This window comes from Hipposideros armiger, unplaced genomic scaffold (genome assembly GCF_001890085.2).
Source record: "Hipposideros armiger isolate ML-2016 unplaced genomic scaffold, ASM189008v1 scaffold_199, whole genome shotgun sequence".
NCBI classification, from domain to species: Eukaryota; Metazoa; Chordata; class Mammalia; order Chiroptera; family Hipposideridae; genus Hipposideros; species Hipposideros armiger.
In genome coordinates, this window is record NW_017731549.1 from 1709930 (window position 1) to 1730951 (window position 21022).

Sequence of the window (21022 nt, forward strand, 5' to 3'; positions counted from 1 at the left end):
TGTGAGTCTTGTTAAAATCCTCTTGAAAATGTTGATTTCTTTTGTCTTCTTTGTTTTAGCAGGCAGTCAACTCATTGAGGTTTGTACCACTTATTGGGTGGGCCACCCAATGTCAGTTCTGTTTGCTAAGCCTTTGCTCTGTCGCTGTGGATGCACTTTGTGCATCTGCCACTCTGGGGTTTATTTGGGACTTGGGTGGTGGTTCTGATCACAGTGTACTAGTTCTCAAAGCCTCTGCTGGGTTTCTTTGTGTCTGTGTCTTACAAGTGCAGGTCAGAATGGATGTGAGACTTTTGTTGGTTTATACACAGCATTAGAGGATTCCCTTCTGCAGTTCTTTTCTCAAAGGATTTTCCCCAGTACTTTCTGATTCATAGGGGTCTGTCTTGCTATTTAACTGGCTAAAAATGCTAGTGTGTCTCTCAGTTTAGTACCTTATACTGTTGTATATTTCTGCCCATCTGGTTCACCCTAGGGATGGAGCAAGTGGGGGCAGGAATGGGGGGAATGATGGAGACAGAAAGAGAAATGCTGATACCCTCATTCTTCAGACCACTTGGGTACATTTGCCCAGTGCCTTTGAATCCAGAGATGGGTTTTCTCTCCAGATTTTAATGCCTGTGTCACAGCTGCAGGCATAGTACAATGTTGTGACTGCAGGTAGCCTGTGGGCAGGAATGGGAGGGGAAAAAAAGGATTTCCTCCACCCTGTCCTACTTGCAAGGGGTCCCTTTGCCAAGCACTCTGTAGAGAAAGATAGAGTCTTTCTCTTGGATTTTTTTGCCATCGGTACCCACGATATAATTCTGGGATCCGGGCCTTCAGCGTGGGTCAAAGCAATGATGTAAAGGAGGAACAAAAAGAAAAATTTAAGGAATCCGCCATTATATAGGTTGTTTCTTAAGTTTTGAATTCCCTCCCTAAATCACCTGCTGGGTTTATTTTTTATTTATTTAGTTATTTTCAGAGTTTTCATGTAGTTGCCTTTTGTGTTTTGTTCAGAGTTTTTTGTTATAATCAGTGGTAGGGAGAGAGAGAGGATATAGTGGTTTACTTAATCTTGGCCATCATCAAAAGTCCAAAATAGAGTTATTAAAATTAAATACTATGCTCATATTTTATTTGCCAATAACAAAATACACATTATAGAAAATCTGGGAAACACAAAATTATAATTATGAAAAAAGCTACCTATATTCTCACAGCTTAAAATTAAGTACTCAGCATTTTTATGTCTCCCCAGTTGGCTCACTTTTTAATATACAGGTAGCTATTTTTAGAGGTGAGGTGATCATATTATATACAATTTTACATCTTCCTTTTTTTTCATTTATTACAAAAGAAGCTTTTTTGGTGTTATTAAATTTATAGTTACAGTCAGTTGATAATGAGTGTGTAATAATAGTTCATTGAATAAATCCGTTAGAGTGTATTCAATCATTCTCCTATTGTTGGATATTTTTTTCGAATACTTGCTACCCTAAAATTGCTATGATTAAGATCTTTGTGTATAAACATTTACCTAAATTTAGATTATTCTTTAGGCTATCTTTCCAGATAGTTACTATGCCAAAGGATATGAATGTTTTTAAGGGATTTGTTGCATGATTCTAAATTGTATGATATCGTCATCTTACCAACATACAATACTATCCCACTGGCAATGTGTAAAGAGTGCCTAATTCCTGGCAGTTGGGGTTAACTTCACATACCTTTTAAGCATTAGGAGCCCTTACCCTAGTCAGGGCTCTGTCTATTCCCCTGAGTCCCAAGGACTTAAGGAGACCTCTGTTCACCACCCAGAACTCACATTCTTATCACCATCTTGCTGTGATTTACAAGGTTTATCATGCGTTGACCTAGTGCTAGAATGACTTGTGCAAGAGTTGCGCTCATCACTTGACAAGCACAACGATGACCACGTTACTTCCCTGCTTAAAACCTCATATTGCCCTCCATTGCTGGTGGGGAAAAGTGCAAGTTTCTTAACCCAGCGTAAAAGGTCCTTCACCATCAGCCTTATCCACTTGTGATGCTCATTTCTTACCCCTCTTGCCTCACACTTTCTGCTGTAGTCTTACTAAACTGTTTATACCGTGGTGTTCCTTGCCTCCGTATCTTTATTGATGCCCTTCCTTCCCACGTCCTCCCTTCCCCTTTCGTCCCCTACCCCTGCCACACAATTCCCTTCCTACACAGACAGAAGCAGACACACACACACGTGCAAGTTCCTATGTCCTTGATGACTTAGTTGAAGTGTCACTTCTCCCTTCAGAGTCTTCTTAACTGAAGATACGTCTATACCGCTCCACTCACCACAGTAGTATATGCATTTGTTTTAATAGTGTTCAGATTGTTTGCCTATAGATCCCCTGATAGATTATGAACCCTGCAAACTAGAAATGTTTTATATTCTTAGAACGCAACACAGTGCCTGACACACATTAGGACTTTAAGAAACATTCGTTCGTTGAATTAATGCATATATGTGTGAGTACCTCTGAAACGAATACCTCTGAAATGTCCTTGCTTCTGCTCATTTTGAATGTGCTAGCACCTTAGGGGAACATCTTATTTTTGTTGTTTGTTTGTTTCTCAGTGCGAGTATCTGTTACTGGTGATGGTGGTCAGCGATGTGCGGACAGCTCTCTTAGCACTGCTACAATGTGAACAATAGTTCTTGATCCGTTAAAATGGATACAGATTCGTGTGGCTGGAGCAGTTATTCCAGGCTCTGGAATATGATCGCAGAACATAAATCTACGTGTACTTTATGTTAACTAATATTGTGTGCCATGGAGGAAATACCTTTTTGTCTTTCTCTTTTTTCTTCATTCTTCCCCCTACCCTTTTGTTCTACATTTTGTGCCTATAAAAACTTCAGTATGTGTGATTGAAATGACTTCACAGTTGGCCAGTTAAGAACTCTGAGAACCACTTGTCTTCAGTCTTGTAAAGTAAAAACAGATTAAAATGATAAAATACATAAGTGGTTTCTTTGGGAGAAGGGCCTTTGAGGCAGTAAAATTGTTCATCTATAAAAATATTGCCTAGGCTTTCTGCTTGTCTCTCTCCCAATTCACGAGGACACTCTCAAATTCTGTTCAATGTAGATTTTAATGATTTCCAAATAGGTATGTAGTTTAAGGTAAACAGGCCATGGAATAAAATGTAGGCAAACAGGTAAAGCAGAATATAAAGCAGAAATCAGAGAAAAGTGTCACCTGATTATCCAGCCGCATGTATTTTCTTTGGATCTTAACCCATTCATGTGTACAAAAAGTTATATCAGAATTGTCATTTTTATTTCCACCTTGTCTTTCTGGTGTTGTTTTCCTTTTTCCTCATTTGTAATCATCTTTCCTCATCCTTCAGAAGTGCCATCATGGGGCCAATATCCACCTTTTTCTTCTACCGTTTCCTAAAATATTTGTGCTAGCTGCTTTAGGTGGCCCTGGATATTTTAGGAGGTGACTCCAGCTCATGCTATGGTTGGGATTTGGGATGAGTTTAGGTTTAGAATCTGCCAGCTGGTTTAGCCCCTATAATTCATTCATTCCAAAAAATGATTGAGTGCCTATTGTGTGCCAGGTACGCAGGCACAGAGGATACCTGATGACAAGACAGTGTCTGCTCTGAGGGAGCTCACATGGGAAGCAGCCCAGTGATGAAGTGACCAAGTCACAGGCCATTGCAGATCACACTGTCATATAAAATGCACCAGGATAAGTGAGTGAAAGGTTCTTTGAGGCCATCTGTTGTAGCCTTGGTGGATTGGGAATAATTTATTGGAGGCAGTGAGAAGCTAAGCTGTTGATGTTATGGCATTATAATCGGTGATATGAAAAAGGCCTTCTGACTTTCTGTATATGGGTATTTAGCTTTTAGCACTGCATTTCCAAGTATGTCTTTCCTTCTCTATACCTTATTACCCTAACAGTCTGTCCCTTTCTGGCATTGCACCTTTCACACCATGGAGCATCCAAAGAACTCTTCTTGGAATCTCTGATGAAATCCAGAAAGCATATGCATTCAGTGCACCTGGCTTGATCCCCTCCTTCCCTGTATCCTTAGGCCAAGTGGGACCAGTCTTGCCATCAGTGATAGCTGAGGGCATTTGCCAGAAGGAGTATTATTGTAGGAAGTGGGTTGTTAAGATGAGGTTACATGTGGTCCACCCAACTCTTTAGCTAGTGACAAATCATAGTTTAAATTACTCAGGGGCAGAAGAGAGAACTTTTGTCAGCAGTTTTGAGTAGAGGCAAAGTGTTATCTGTAGAGGAACGATGACTTAAAGCATGCCGTTTTCCATTTTGGAGCTGGTTCTGGTCGCTGTGTATATTTTCTCGTCTTATCTGGGTGAATGGCACTGCAGCACTCCAGCAAATGGGGGTGAGTCTCTTGGATCCAGCTTTTTGGTGATAGTAACTGCAGTGCCATATTGGCCACACGTCCTCCCCTGAGAACCACACATGGACCGTACGTGCACAGTGGGGATTCACATCACAAAAGAAACGAAAGTCTGCTGGTCTTGTGAATCACTTCTAACATAGAGCCTTAAGTATAATTTTTTTTTTGAGAGGATACATTTAAACAATTATAATCTGCTTATTGTTTGGTATAGTCAGTGGTAATGTGGACTTTAGATCTAGATTGTTTGGGTTCAAATTCTGGCTCTGTTTATCCTTGTTAAACCAGTGAACCTCCCTGTACCTCAGTTTCCTCATGTGTAATATAGGAATGGTAATATTTAATTCTTACAGGAAGTGATTAATATATAGGTAAATTACTTAGAACAGTACCAGGCATGGAAAAGTACTCGTGCTATTAGGAATCATTAAAAATTAAGAACACTGAATAATATAGGATCAAAGAGAATGACAGAAGTAGGAATGATTAGGGTTTTTGTATAAAGATCCGGACAGCCATGGAGGGTTGCTTTGTGGCAGGCATTGTATATGTAAATTGAAAAAAAAACCTGATTCTGATTGCAATTTCTGTCACAGCTATTATTCAAGTTTTCATGTGCATCCTCCTTGCTCCATATCTAAGGGAGCATTTTTGTCCTCTCCAAAATACCTCATTCTTTTGTCACAGTTAGGAATATTATAAGTTAATTTAAATCACCTTAGAGGTTCTGAAGTCCAACTGGAGCTGTGGCAGCCTTTATGGAAGTCTCAGCTTAAACGGGTTTATAAATAAAGTTTGTTTAGCAGAGTCTTGGTTTGTTTGCACTCTCCTTCATGTTATTTGTTTACTTACTCTGCTATTTCTTTGGAGTGTCTTTTTCTTTTTTTGCTTGAACTTACTGTTTGGTGAATTGAGGTTCTCTCTTGGTTTATAACATTGTTTTGTGATGCTCTTTGTCCTTCTATTTTTTTTTTCCTGTTTCACTTCTTACCACTGGAGGAAAAATTTTCTCTCAGTAGTAAAATGGAAGACTTGAAGTGAATTTAATTCAGTTTCAATATTGTCTTGTGTTCGCCTACTAGCGATGCATGAATCTTAGGTTCAAGGGCAATTGTTGCATTCCATGCAGTGTGCAGCTTTAAAAGCAATGTAAAGGGCAGTTTTCATTTGGTGAAATTTGACCACGATTCTCATTTCTACAAAAGTTCTTTAAAAGTCACTTGGGTTGGTTCTTTTCCTGAGTGCTTTGTTATATATGTGGGTTCTGAATCTATGATAAAGCTTTTAACGTCAGCCTGTCTCATTATATATGTTGCCCAAACTAAACGAACTTTTTATTATGTCTTATTTTAGTCTCTATTCAGGGAAGATCAGGAAATATGCCCTTTGGTTGGCTTAAACATACCTAATGTCAAAGTTAGCAAGCCTTCCCTGAAATGCCCTTCCCACAACATAGATGGAAAATCTCACTTAAAAGATAAAAGCTATTATGAAATTTTGAGCAAGGGGTTACTGTGTAGATGCAATACAGTCTCATTCTTTCTCCATTTATGAAACAATTATAAACACATTTTTTCACAATATTTTCAGATACTTTCCCCCTACATATAAATATAATATTCCTCTGTGGCATGGGTTCCTTTGGTATGGACTTTCTCTATTGAGTTCCCTTAATTTTATGCTTCTTTTATTGATCAGGCAGCTTTGAACACACTCAGCTTGTTTTGAATGATCGTTGGTTCCTCCAGTTTTTTCTTTCCTTCCTTCCTGATAGTCTGTATAGATATTGTTGCTGAGTTGTGAGATATGGGCTGTTAAACTGGAAAGTGCTTTGTTTTGCTGTTCCATTTACCTCAGCAAACATGTATTAAGTGCTATGATGTGCCATGTTGAAGATACTCAAATATATACGAGTAAGACGGGTTCCTCCTTTTGAGGTTCAAAATAGTGGTGGGTATATTGGTAAAGGTATTGTGTCTGTACATTTTGGTAATTTAATGATAGAAACATGCATGGGGAGTGCAGTAAGATCTCAGAGAAAGGGCACACAGATAGGCAGGCAGGCCAGCCAAGAGAGGCTCTCTGGATGAGCTGAGGCTTAAAGGAAGGTAGGTTTTCACTAGAAGAGGAAGAGTGAACACGAGCCTAAGAGGCAAGGTAGAACACTAGCCGATGGGAACAATTTTCCATGGTTGTGCAAAACATCAGAGTGTATGTGGTCACTACAAGATATAGTCAGTACTGATATAACATGATGCAGCCATTCCTAAAAGTCACTATTGCAAAATTGCACAGTGAAAAACCACAAAGCTTATGAGAAAAGGGCGGGGTGGGGGTGGTGCCATGGGGGGTGGAGTGGTCAGGGGCAAAACACTTGGTAAGTGACATCTAAGAAAAAAAAGATGGGAACCCAATAAACATGGTAGCAAAGTTTTACACATGTTCAAAGGCTAAGAAATATATAACTACTAGAACAAATACAAGTATGGTACACTGCTTTGAAAAAGATTTGACGTTGGCATCAGAAGGGTTGCAGCTTGTGAATTATTGTGAAGTGTTGGTGGGAGGGTTTTCTGAAATGGGCGTGAAAATTGTAACTCCAGATGTGCATGGGGATGGCTGATAATACAGTAGCTACGGGAGCTGGTAGATGTTGACACGTGTGTGTGTGCATGTCTTTGGTATTCCTATGTGGCTTGGTACAGCTGACTGCTGTTCTCTTTATTACCTAGTCTTCCCCAAAGATGAAATTGCACATAAGCAAATGCAAAATTTGGTTATGCTTAAATTGTTTCCTAACATAATCGATCATGTTGGAACAAATTCGTGTTCCCAAAACAAGTGCTGTGGCAGAATTAACTGCTGTAACAAGAGACGCGCGGAGTGGCAGAAAATGCAGGGTGGCTTCCAGCATAAGGCCTCCAGCTCCAGCTCCATCCTTTTCATGCTTTGCCATTTAATGAGGTTGCTATGATTTCTTCAAATCCCTCGCAAGTCCATGTGGTCTTTCATGACCTTGCTGGTTTTCCTGTCAGTGCTGTTCTCTTCAGGGTTCCTCCTTGCACCCTGGTTGGAATTTTCACTGTGGTTGCAATGCCTGTTCAGGACCCTTGTGCTCCTGGGAGTTGCCCGCTTTGTTGTCTGTGGCTCCAGCTTTTCCTTTGCCTTCCATCGTCTTCTGTGAGACCTTTTCTGCATTCATGCGAGGGCTGTTAGGAATTCAGGCCTGTGCTCCAACTGCTACCCAGACCCTGCTTTACCTTGAGTGCCTACCATGCTGTGGCTGGCTTTCTATGCAAAACGGTCACTCATACCCCTAATATGCTGCTGCTGATTATATGATTAGATGTCGTGCTTTTAGAAAATTTACCCTCTGGTGCTCATTGTTTAAATCTATGTTTAGCAATGGAAGTGGATCTGAGAGTTACTTCTTTTAGATCATTTACTTGTATAGAAAGACCTTACATCTCTCTCAGATGATGATCATTTAATTGTAATAAGTGGCTGCTAACATTTCCTGAGTGCATAGTGTAATGTCAGGCACAATATTACATAGTTTACCTGGATTATCTCATTTTATCCTCACAATGGCCCTAGGAAGTAGGTAATATTATTATCTTTATTTTACATGTAAAGCAAGTAAGAATCAGAAAGTTAAATGACTTGTCCAAGGTCGTGATGTGTCCATAAGAACCTTGGTAGTTTGATGCAGAGCCCACGCTTTTAACCATCGCTGCATAATAGATACTTTCTTTCAGACACTATTGCGGGCATCTTGAGCTTGCGGAAGAAGGCGTACCTCAGTGTGAAGGACCATGATGTTTGGATTGTTTTTAAATCAGATCTAATAGCGACTAAAGTCTCTGCCCTTAGCTACATAAATGTATCATTCATCACATTATATGTTGGGCATTCATTCAGAATATTTCAATAGTACTTGAATAGATGTCAGCTAAATTTTCCACCCACATTTTTGTTAGCTTTTTTTTGGTGGTTGTTGTTAGCTAAACTTGCAGGGAAGTGGTAGCATAGATGGGGAGGGGAGAAACATGACCCCTTCCTTCCCTGTTATGGATTATGGAGTCCTTTTGTGTAGCAGAATGTAAAGTCCTCGTGTGTGTGCTGGGGAGGGAGCATGTGTGCAATATATATGAGAGAAACATGCTCAAACATGAACGTGCATGACTATAAATAACTCAATTATTTGGCTCTTTGTCTATAAAGAAAGTAATAAAAATGGAAACTGAAAATGAGGAAGCTCCGGCGCTGTCTCACGGAGAGATGGCCACGGTTGGGGTCCACCCCTTCCCCACGTGCTTCTGCTGGTGGCACTTGGTGACGGGGCGTCATGATGTGGATGGGGGGTTGTGATGTGCCTGCTATGAAGCAGCGATGTTTCTAACTGAACGTTTGGCCTGTAACAATCAGACATGGATGAAATTGGATACCAAGTATAATGGGTAGCCTTGACAGTTTACAGTGCTTTTCCATATGTGTTATTTTATTTATTGCATTTCTGTAAGGTAGGCAGGGAAGCTATTATTCTCATTTAATAGGTGAGGAGAGAGGTACTCTAAGAGGGTTAATTGACTTGCCCAGGGTCACAGCCAGTGAGTGATAAAGCCGTGACTTGAAATATAGTCTGTTCTGTCCCAGTCCAGGGGATTTTCGTGCTCTTCATGTTTTTCATAATGTTAAGAAACTGTGTCATGTGCAGGCAGCAGCTGTTTCTTCAGACAACTGCTTCCGTGGCTTCTTTTCTTTATTTTGCAGTATTTTGATGCCTCTCATCTTGTTCCTTGTGGCTGAAAGTCTGGGATCAGAGGACTTCCAATTTTTGTCAACAAGGCCATGAACCTATTTTCTCTAGAGCTGGGTGGATAGAAAGTGGCAAGTCCTTATATAGACCCTTTGCTTGGAATTTGTCATCAAATGTTCTTTAGTGGAGACAGAGCACTTTCTATCTGAAAGGGAGAGAGGCTTCATTGTGGCTTTTAACGGAGCAGAGGACTCAGCACATGTTTAAATTATGCTTTGCACTGGGCCTACTTCAAGGGAGTCAAAATCTCTTGAACAAAGAAAGCTCTTGTTTCTGCTTCGACTTTGTGGATGCTAGGGGTTGGTTGGAGTCTGATGATAGTCTTATGTTGGAGATTCTCTACTCAGTAGTTTGTTGTCTGAGATCAAGACACCTGTCTGTCTTCTTTGTTGCTGTGCTCTCAGCTCTTAGGAGGCACTCAAATAATTGAGGGGTAAATGAAGGAATTTTTTTTTCTTTTTCTTGCATCAATACTCTGATCTATTAGGCAGTTAGTGTGGCACAATGGTTAAAGGTAACTGCTGGAGTCACAGAGCTAGGTATGAGTCCGAAATTTGGTTCTTTAGAATTACTACCTTATCTCTCTGAGCCTGTATTATTAACTGTGAAACGGAGAGTTTACAATGACCACATGATATTGTGGATGTAAAAAAATTAGCACTTAATTTGGCAACCATGAAGTTTTGAATCAACACTAGTTGTTGTTATCAACATCATCATCTGGATTCATTTGGACTTCCATACTTTTCATAGGATGGGCTGAAAATCCCAAGGGTATATAATCTCTGCTTTTGTTTCCTCTCTTAATATGGATATAGTTCTTAAAATTTTGGTACCTCTCCAACCCATAACTCTTCATCTTACCAAATCACTTTGCATCTTTAGGTGCCCATGCACAGACTGATTCTCATATTCTTTGGTCAGTTGGAGATGAAGACTTGGATATCAACTAGACTCTTTTGCACTAATATCTACATTTGTCTTAACAAATTTTGGGATAAAACATAGGTCTCACTCTGGACTGTGCAGATCAGCACAAACAAAGTGAAATCTCTGGAGAACTTTTTTGTGCCTGGTAAAAGACCCATGTGGTCATATACCATATTTTACAGAAGTCTAGACCAGAGTTTCTTAACCTTAGTGCTACTGGCATTCTGGGCTAGATAATTCTTTATTGTATGTGTGGCTGTTCTATGTCCTGTTAGGATCTTGAGCAGCATCCTAAAGATGCCAGAAGCATTCTTACCCTACAAGTTGTGTCAACCCATAACGTCTCCAGATTGCCCAAATGTCTCTTGGAAGACAAAGTCACCCTTGGTTGAGAACATTCCGGTTCAAACCTTACTAGGTTTGTTTCCTACTGGACACTTCCTCCTTCTACCTAATGACTAACCCTTCTCACTTATTACTGTCTTTCTCATTGTCATTCGTTCTCTCAGCTCCCTCCTTTTCCCTCTGAGAACACCTGCTTGCTTGGGTTGAAGGAATTACTGAAGTGCTCTATGTGAGTGCAAAGGTTTAGCATCAAAACTATTTCACAAGTACTCAATGATTATGAAAACCTCAAGGGCCACAACAATCCTCAGAAAGTAAAAGTACTGTTTTTGCTCCTAGTTAGCAAAGGAAATCCATCCTTTTGAAGGAAGATTATGGTTTTGTCAACACTGTGAGGCAAGTGATATTGCTTTCTACTCTTTCTTTTCTTGTCATCTAATGCTCTCTTTCCAAAACTTTACCCTTACCCCTTATTTATTTTCTATAATGCAAAGCTGTCAGTTCTCACTTTATAAGGAGCTCCATATGGATCTCAGCTAATTTTTAGGGGAGCAAGAGAATCAATTTTTTTTGTTTTGATGTAAATTAAAAAAAAATTAGTTACAGTTGACATACAATATTATATCAGTTATGTCAGGTGTACAACAGTAGTGATTAGACATTTATATAATTTACAAAGTGATTTTCCAATAAGTCTAATACCCACCTGACACCATACATAGATATTACAATATCATTGACTGCATTCCATATGCTGTACTTTACATTCCCATGTCTGTTTTGATAACTGGCAATTTGTACATCTTAATCTCTTTCCCTTTTTCACCCATCCCCCCAATCTGAGATGTTGTACATATATATGATGATCAATCAAATTTATTTGAAATTGGAAATAATTCATAGGCATCACTGTATTGCTTCTCTTAGCATTTGCATTTTGTTAAAAGTAAAATTTTCCAACTTAAAGAAATATGTCTCATGGCTGTACTACAATGAAATAAAGAATTTTCAGCAGATGAGCAAGATAGTTTTAGACATAAGAGTCTCTCTTGAATCTCATAAATCATGTCTCCCGACAACCACTTTCTGTATAAAGTGACAACCAACATTTATTTCAAAAGTTTTTGATAGAGGTTGTTCCATCTTCTTGCCATTTTTGTAGCTTCTTGTTGTCTTCTGCTATTGGGTATTATCATGTCTTATAACTATGCTGTGGTTTTTGTGGTTTTTGTGGTGGTGTGGTTTTTCCATATTCCTGTTTGGTGAGTACTGGATGTGTACATTGAGCAAAGGGATAAGTTGTGCACTGATACAGCTGCTAGACGATGGCAACTAGGTTTAAAAATTGTGTGTGAATCCTGTGGGAGGCTTTGTAGAGGATGGCGGTGTCATCGCGGTTGTGGGAAAGAGTTAAAGTATTCCAAAGAATTAAAAAAAAAAATAAAGGAGAAAAGTTGGGAAAAAATGTATATGTGGCAAAGATGAAGTCATTAAAAAGAAGAAGACTGGGAGATTATTAGAGAGACTGTAGGAAAACATTTGATGCCTTGCATGTAAGAAGAGAGCTATGAGGATTTATTTATTATCTGGAAAATGAGAATATTAGTTTGCTCCCCTCCAAGTCTAATACTCTGTTATTACTAGATGACATTCTTGAGAAGCTGAGAAAGTGGCGATGTTTGCTATTTAATGCAAAAAATGCAATAGGAGGACTCTCCTCACTTGCACTTACAGTGAACATCCTGTAACAGAGAGAAACAACTGCAGAGTGTGAGTTGCTTTAGACGAAGACTGGGGCATATTTCCTTCTTTCCTTTCATGCTTGAGCCTATTCTATGTTCATAAACTTAAAACTCATGTGCATCTGAATTACATTTAAAAGTGAATTTGTCATTTAAAATATTTCATAGGATTAATTGAGCTTCTTAGGTGTTACTTTTTTTTTCTAGATGTTATAAACTATCATAAAATAATATAGCCCAATTGAGGAGATCAAAATTCCCTTTTATTATGTCTAAAATTTGTATGGGATCATCTTTAGTAATATGTCAACAGAACCATTACAGATGTAGTCAAAATATCACACACAGAACAGAACATTAAAAAAAATAATTCTTCAACAAGCCTTTATTAAGTGCCCACAATATGTGAGGCCCTTTGCTATGTGCTGGGGCTGTAAAAAAGGAAACAATCAAACAAAACACAATAGCAAACATTTCCAAATTATAGTTTGCCTTTTTCAGTTTGCAAAAGCCTGGTGATTAGAATGGAGCCAGTACATAATACTACAGACCCACGGGCTTGGAATACAAATGGCGTGTGAGGACTTTTTGCTTCACACATCTCTTCACATGGGGTCAGCTGCAGAAGGAGTTACCGAAGGTGGGAAGAGAAACAGAAAATGGTACCTCCATGTGAGGGGGTGACCTAGAATGCTTCTGAATTCATTTTATGTTGTCCTGGGTGGATATTTTGAACACCCAGACCCATTTAAGTTTTTCTGAAAGATTGATACGTCGTCTAGAGGCAGTACAGTGTTTGGATCTTTTCTGTAGTTTGGGATTCAACAAAAAACAGGTGGAGATTTTAGGGCAGGCTCTACTTTCATGGAGGGTCCTCCCACGTACAAGTGGTTCACTTGCATGCTTTTGCTTTTGTGGATTCTTCCAGCTGATCTCCACCCTCCTCCATCATCTTCAGGGAACTTTTGGGATCCTAAATGGCCCAAGGCTGAGAGAGAGCCTCAGGGTAGGAGGGTTAGAGGCTGTATATTATAGTTTAATGCAATCAGTCCTTATATTGGTCCAGTAGTCCCCCCTTATCTGTGGGGGAGAGTACACTCCAAGACCCCCAGTGGATGCCCAAACTGCAAAGAATACCAAACTCTGTATATACTGTGTTTTTTTCCTATGCATACGTACCTGTGATGAAGTTTAATTTGTAAATTAGGTGCAGTAAGAGATTAATGACAACAATAGTAAAATGGAACAGTTATAACAAGATACTGTAATAAAAGTTATGTGAATGTGGCATTATTAGTAAAATAAGGCTCGCTTTAATACAAGTGCCGTGATGCTGCTCCAGGGGATCTGATAACTAAGTGACTAACGTCGGGACAACTTGGATACGCTGAACAAAAGGATGATTCAAGTCCCATGGGGGACAGAGGGGGACAGGGAGAGATTTCATCACAGTTCTCAGAGTGCGACATAATTTAAAACTTATGAATTGTTTATTTCTGGAATTTTCCATTTAATGTTTTCAGTCTGTGGCTGACGGTGGATAACTGAAACTGTGGAAAGTGAAACCTCGGATAAAGGTGTTACTGTAGTAACGCCTAACTGGCAGAGGGGTTGAGTTCTACCTTTGGCTTGCAGCTCCCTCTTGACTTGGAGCAGGTCACATGTTTTCTCGGGGATTCTGTTTTCACCCCTATAAAATGAGGGAACTGGACTAGATAACTTCTACAGTTGATCAAAGCAGAAAGTGTCTCTAATTGTATGTCTTCTTGCTATTTCTCTTTAAGTTTCTTGTTTGAAAGAATAAGATAGGTTCACAAACCATCTCATAGGACCCTAGTGAACTGAATTTTGCTTGTAATATTCTTATTTCTTTGCATTATAGAAGGTAGCCCTTTTAGGATGAGAGTGAGCAGCCGTCTTCCGAGTAAGATACCCCAGTTAGTCCTACTTCAAAGGCTAAGATGGATTCTTCAGTTTACCTATAGCACCATGGAAAAACAGTGGTGATGAGATGGGAGAGAATGAACTGATTAATTATTATTGCTGATTGAGCAGTCACAGAAACAGGGCCTCAGAGTTCCTAGCTGCCATTTCTTACTATCCTGTCGTTTTTGACACAACTGTAGAGAAAATGCAACCAAACTAAGAGGTATACTCTCAAGACAGAGATACAGCAGTTAACTTTCAACAGATATTATTTCTGTGTGGCAATATAAGGGTAAAAAATGGGGGATGGTATCCTACTTCAGAAAATGCAGGACTGATTTGAAATTAAAACATCATGATAGCCAGAACAATGATTATGTATAAACGGCACATCCTGACTGAATTTGTCATCAGTCGTAGTGTCTGAGTCACACATCTACCTCTTTTACAGGAAAAATAAAAGGTAAATACACATTGCTTTTACCATCAAAGAAGCAATCCAAATCTAAAGAAAGAGTTGGAATTTTTTCTTGCATTATCTCTAAGCTGTCAGTGATGTAAATTATGATTGCAGAACTTCTATTATTGTGGCAGTATTATCAGCAGGAAGAACATAGCAGTGTTTTCAGATCCCAGGTGGAACATGTCTGACTGGCACTTGTATCCCAGATTTTGATTTATAAAGCAAGAACAAAATCCTGAAGGCAGCATAAGTGTATCCCCGCCTAACCTGTCATTTTGTTGAATTACTTCCAATTTTATAACTTCTTGCAGTAAAGTTTTTCCTTTTCCCTCTTATTTAGAAAAATAGATGTAGTGCTATGATTTTTAGAAAGTAAATTCTAGAGTTTATTGTATGTAGAGAAAATCGTGAATGCTTTATTTACATTAAGTATGAGTTTCCAGAATAGCAATTTAAAATGTTTTAAAATTCTAGATTAGAAATGTGGGGATTTCCTTTTGAGCTAAACGCTCTTTAAAAAGTTAGAGTTATAGGACTCACAGGAACCAATTAAAATTAGGTCATTTGCATTTATTCTCCTTTCTTCATGGCAGTATAAACTTTATATGGTGTGATTTTTGAATCCTTTTCTTTTTACTTGCAATCAGAATTACAAACACTTATTGGTATCTAAAAATGGTAGTTCTTCCTGACTTAATATAGTTTAAACCATTCCTAAGAGGCACATCTCTTATCCTCTGATTAAACTCAGTTTTACTTCTACTTTCTTCAGACTGCTAAGTTGAAAGTAGGCTATTTAAACAGGAGTGGAGCATATGGTAATCACGAGTAATACTCTCCGATATTCTTTGCTGGAAACATCTGGAACATGACTAATGGTTTGGGAAATAGGACCTATGTGTAACAGTTAACAGGAACTGAAAATTATTTCATATGTAGATAAATAAATGGTGATTTAAGTACAAAGTTTAAGTTCATGAGGAATAGTTGGAAGGACAATAAATGTCACCCATTCTTATAAATACTAAAGAAGATCATATATAACAGAAATTTGTGTTAGGAGTAAAGATGAAGACCTGTGCGACAGACTGCAAATTCTATTCTGTAGTGCATTGGAAAAAGGGTAGTTAACTATCTATGAAGTACCATGATTTTGGGCCCTGGACAAAATTATTTCCAAAGTCTGTTGCAATTTTTTTTTTCACTTGTCAGTGAAGTGGTAAATATACTCCCATATTTAACATTTGTATCACTTGTATCCATTATTCTGCTAAGGTTTGATGAGGATCAGGTTTTCTTAGAAACTAATCTGAGCTACATAGGACTTGTTTTAGAATACAAATTCCGGGAGTTAGAGATTCTGCTGGATTCTCTGAGTATGTTGGAGGTATTCTGGCAAGAAGCAAACCACCACTAAGCTGTTTATTACTAGAAGGAGTCACTAATGTCATGAGAAATGAAAATATGTGACTAGGGAGTCATAATTTGATGTAGAAGAGCTATGGGCAAAGAGAACTCATTGGTTTAAAAAATACCATTAGAAAGTGTGCACTTTTTTTTTGTAATCAGACTTCCAATGCAGAAAATATGGCCCATGTTAGGGGCTCAAATTAAAATGTAGCAAGAGCAATGTGTTGGATACAATTTTCATATATTTTTGAGAAAATGTTAACTACATTGAAGGCATTTCTTGATTCAGTGGCATTTTTTTGTTTGTTTCTTTATTTCTTCGACTATTTTATGATGTATTCTTTTACTCAATAAGCACCTCTTTTCTTCCTGTATGCTTGTGTCTGGCATTGAAATAAAATAAAAAATTTAGAGCTATGTAATGCTGTCAGGCCCATCATGAAATCTAGCTTTATTTATGTGTGCTGAGAGGGTTTAGAGCAGTCTGAGCTGCTAACTGTGGTGTTAAACATTGTTTGACACTCCCCTCCCTTAAATGCTTTGAAAAGAGCTGATTTTTTTTTGTTTTATGTTCATGCAAAAGAGCCCTTAGGGGATAGTGAAGGAGGTGTGTGGTTGGCTCAGACATGAGATTATTTTACTACTATAAACCTGTGCAATTGTTAGAAGAATCAGCAACTTGTGGGGTAAAGTAACACTGAGATGTTTCCTATGTGTAGAGTGCATTCCAAGTGCTCTACAGCTTAGGAAGTTTATGGGAAACCTTGGTCATACTTATAGATTTCAGTGATATGAATATGTGACCAATGTATTATGGGATAAATGAGATCATACCATGAGAATAGAGACCTGGATTATATCTCTTAGTCTGTGTATCTAACACAAATTGTTTTGATTCAAATGACTGGCCAACTGTAGATGATAATTAGGATGATGACTTTTTTTTCTAATGAGGCTTCATGACCCAAAATATCTGAGCTGACATTTTCCATGGAGAATAGCTGTCTTGGTACTATGTAATCATAGCCTTATGTTTGTATCAAGATGTTAACTGTGTGGGAAGGGACCAGGGCACCTCACATTTAGCGAGAGGAATGTCCGTACTGAAAGAAACAGTGAGGCCTATCAATTAGGAATGTTAAGGCCCCGGAAACTAAGAGGGATGTGTACAAATGTGCTATTCAAATGAGCAAGACCTGCAGCCTAAGCATCACCGGGGAGCTTGTTAGAAATATGGAACCTGAGACACCACCCTGGACCGGCTGATTCAGAAATCTCATTTTTAACAGGCCTGAGGTTGTTGGCCTGTGCTGTATAGACTGTGTCCCCCACACAGTTCATATGTTGAAACCTAACCCCCAGTGTGATGGGGTTTGGAGGTGGAGCCTTTGGAAAGTGATTAGGTCATGAGGATAGAGCGCTCATGAATGGGGTTAGTGCTTTTATAAAAGAGATCCAGAGTGTTTCCTCACACTTTCTGCCATGTGAGGACACAGAGAGAAGATTCCCATCCATCTCAGAACCAGGAAACAGATCCTCACCAGACACTGAATTTGCAGCTGCCTTGATCCTGGACAGTCCAGCCTCCAGAACTGTGAGAAGTGAATTTCTGTTGTTCATAAGCCACCCAGTCTGTGGTATTTGTTATAACAGCCTAAACTAAGCTAAGGGATCTTGAGACTGGGAATCTCAATTGAATCAAGGGATTCAGAATCAAAGGAAGGTATATGAGTTTGGGTTTGTTTGTTTTAGTGATGGGAGGGTGAGGTAAGGGAAAAGATGGTTGGTAATTTGAGTGATCGCCACAGTAGAAACCACCATTGTTGCTTGACATTTGGCTTTATGGAGTGTCCATAGGATGACCTTGTTTATGGTAAGGGGTGAGACACACACTGGATGACTGTATAATCTGGAAGCTAGTAAATGTCAGACGAAATCAGAGACTTGGAAATCTACCGAAAGTGGAAGACTCCAATTGAGTCAAGTCTGGTGAAAGAAATGTTGTTGGCTGAAGGTGAGTCAGCCTCTTGAGGGTAGAAAGCCAATCAAATATTGCTCCCAAGAGAAAAAGGCATTTTATTGGTAGGGTGTTTGCTGAGTCTGGTTCAGCTGTGTTCATCTCTCAGGTCAGATGAGTGACTATTTTATGCACGTGTTCTCTCCAAATGCCAGTGACCTAGGACTGGGGGCAGACCCAAAGATGGAAACACTAGTAAAAAAGCATGAGTTTTTGCTAAGTTGAGATATCAGAAGCAGTTTTCTCTGCTGAAAATAAAAGGGAACTACCCATCTCACAGTTGGAGAAATGTCAATATTTTTTGTTAAAGTTTTAATTTAATGTTAATTAAAATTTAATTTTAATGTTTAATTTTGTTAATTTTAGTTTTAAAAATGCACACATGGTAATATAAAATGTTAAAGAAAGTATAGAGTAAACATTTAAATCAATCTGTACTATAGTTTAAAATATTTAGTGGGCTGTACCTCTTTATATAGACTCCTCCTAATTTCATTTCCGTTTCCTACCTGTTGGTAACCCTACTTGTGGCTTGGTATGTATCCTTCCATATCTTAGGAGGAAAAAAAGAATCTTCTTCATGATAGCATTTACATTTTCAGTAGAGAGTAAAGCATATTTTAGTAACAACAAATCTTTGGAATAAAAATTGTGTAGGGCTTTTTAAGACTATATATATATATAATAAGGACCAAATGACAAGATCTTTCTTTGAACTACTAGCACTGTAGGCAGGAAATGATGAGATGGGTTGCAATATATTTTGGTCTGTGCCAATTATGTCACTGAGATCAGAGGTATGTGTAAAATACATCTTTAGTGGTTGCACAGCACTTAAGCTGTGGCAGTCCTCATCCTACACTCTTGTGGTTTAGCTTGGCAGATCTGAGATAGGACAGAAGCCGCAAAGTGCTATGGATCTTAAGCCATAATGAAGTCATGGGTTACGGTAAAGGGTGGAAAGAGGGAAAATCAACATTTTCCAAACGCCAAGCTGTGCACATTGATGCTTCATATACATTTTACTCTTTCTGTGTCTATATCCTATTAAGACTCCATAAAGATTGTCTTAATTTCTCCATCTGTAAATTTTTGGAACTAATTGACTTGCCCATGTTTTTGTTCATGGACTACTCCGTGCTATGCACAGCCCTCCGCAGCAGTGATCTGTGGCTCTTCTCAGTACACAGTGGGTGGTATATGATCAGATTTTTTGTTCATTGGTATTTTGTTGGGTCCCCATGGGGGAACTTGTTGATGTTGTAGCGAGTGAGGAATTAATGAGGTCATTCAGTTGACTGGAGTGGTGAGTCTGGGTTGAGAGGTAAATGTAGAGGAGAGAGGAGACAGTGTGGATAGACTCCAGCCCGAGTGGGAGGATGACACTTAGACCATTCTTGACCAGGTGGCTGATGGCCAACCTCCCTGGTCCTCACTACTTGTGATGTCATGAGTAGAGGGTGACAGCTGGAGACCCTGCATGACTAGGAGGCCTTTGGTCTAAGTTAATATTTCCAATTGGACATTATTACCACCGGAGTGTAACTATCCTTGATAAAAGAATGCTTTGTTGAAATAAGTTAATCTTGTTTGCGCTTTATTACCTGTTAAGTGTTCGAATGAGAATATGTGTGATAATATGAAAACAAATGGGAATATTCATCTTTTGGTTGCTTCTGTAGTGTTTTCCATTCAGAGTCATAATTATGACTTTGTTTCTGGTATCCACCTACATTTGAAAAGTTCTTAATATGAATCCCTTGTAGAAAAATGGCTCCCTTTAACCGTTTTTTAAAATGTGAAAGCATACTGGTCTTTTTCAAGGGATAGTTTGGTTGGTATAGAAATGCCTATTCATTTTCTCCTTGAAAGTTTTCTTGTTGAAAGTTTTTTTCTCCTTGAAAGTTTCTTGTTATTTTAGCTTCACTTGACCCAGTAATCTCTGCTCTGTGCATTTATGTTTTATTCCTTCTGATTTGGGGGATGTAGGCTTAAATCAATCTCAACTGTATACATTTATTGTGGGTTACAGGAGGGGAGCTTGAAACTATCCTCTGAGTAATCCAGAGAGTTTCTGTTGTTTTTTTCTTTTTAAAAGCCACTAAAGCATTTTCTGAATTATCTCTGCTAAGACTGATTTTGTTTCTGAATGGTCATAGATAATTGAAAAGTGATCCCATTATTATTTAAGGATGGGTGGTTAAGCTTCACCTGGAGATATTTTTCTAGGAGAAAAAAAGTCAGCATTACAATTTGATGTTCAAGTAGCTAACATAAGATTATATTGCACATCAAGTAGTGTATGTTCTGTGTTAAAATTTATAGACTAATTTGTATAAATGCATAGTAGGTGTATAATTATTTTATATTAATACCTCTGATTATTTTTGTGTTCTTGTCAAGCCATTGTTCTTGAATCAGTTAGTTAAATGTGTATTTGTTTTCTAGAGGCAGAATTTTTCATGGGAGAGGCAGCTTTTTGTCTTTCATAAATGAATTCATGGAATGCATTTTAGAAATGGATTTTCTGTGGCAAGACTTTATCCCACACATTGTTAAAACTTTTATTAGTCAGGCCTTATCAAATTTCCACTTAGCACATTTCCCCTCTGTTTAAACACCAGCACATGAAGAGAATTTAAATAGCCTAGAAAATTTACATGTAGCTATTTATGGAATCAAAATACTTCCTTTAAATTTTTTATTTTGCCTTTGTCATGAAAATTATGTGGTGAAGAGTGATAATTGTTAGTAAGACAACGTGGAGTAATGGAAATATAAGGCACCAGTGCCCAGGAAAAAGAGTAACAGTTTTAATGTGGATTTATTTTTTTGGAGGGATAGTTTTTAAGGTCCCATTTTTAAAAATGCCTTGACATTCGCTCTTAAGTCAGTTATATTTCTGCCTAAAAGCCCCAAGTGTAATAATCAATTAGCAAGCCAAGCTGGAGGAAACTTCA

The 21022-nt window shown here is 38.5% G+C and overlaps 1 protein-coding gene across 1 annotated transcript in view; it reads left to right on the plus strand.

The window, feature by feature from the left end:
* The window catches only part of NAV3 (neuron navigator 3), an 819162-nt gene that overhangs the window by 54995 nt on the left and 743145 nt on the right, over positions 1–21022 (plus strand). The window lies entirely within an intron of this gene.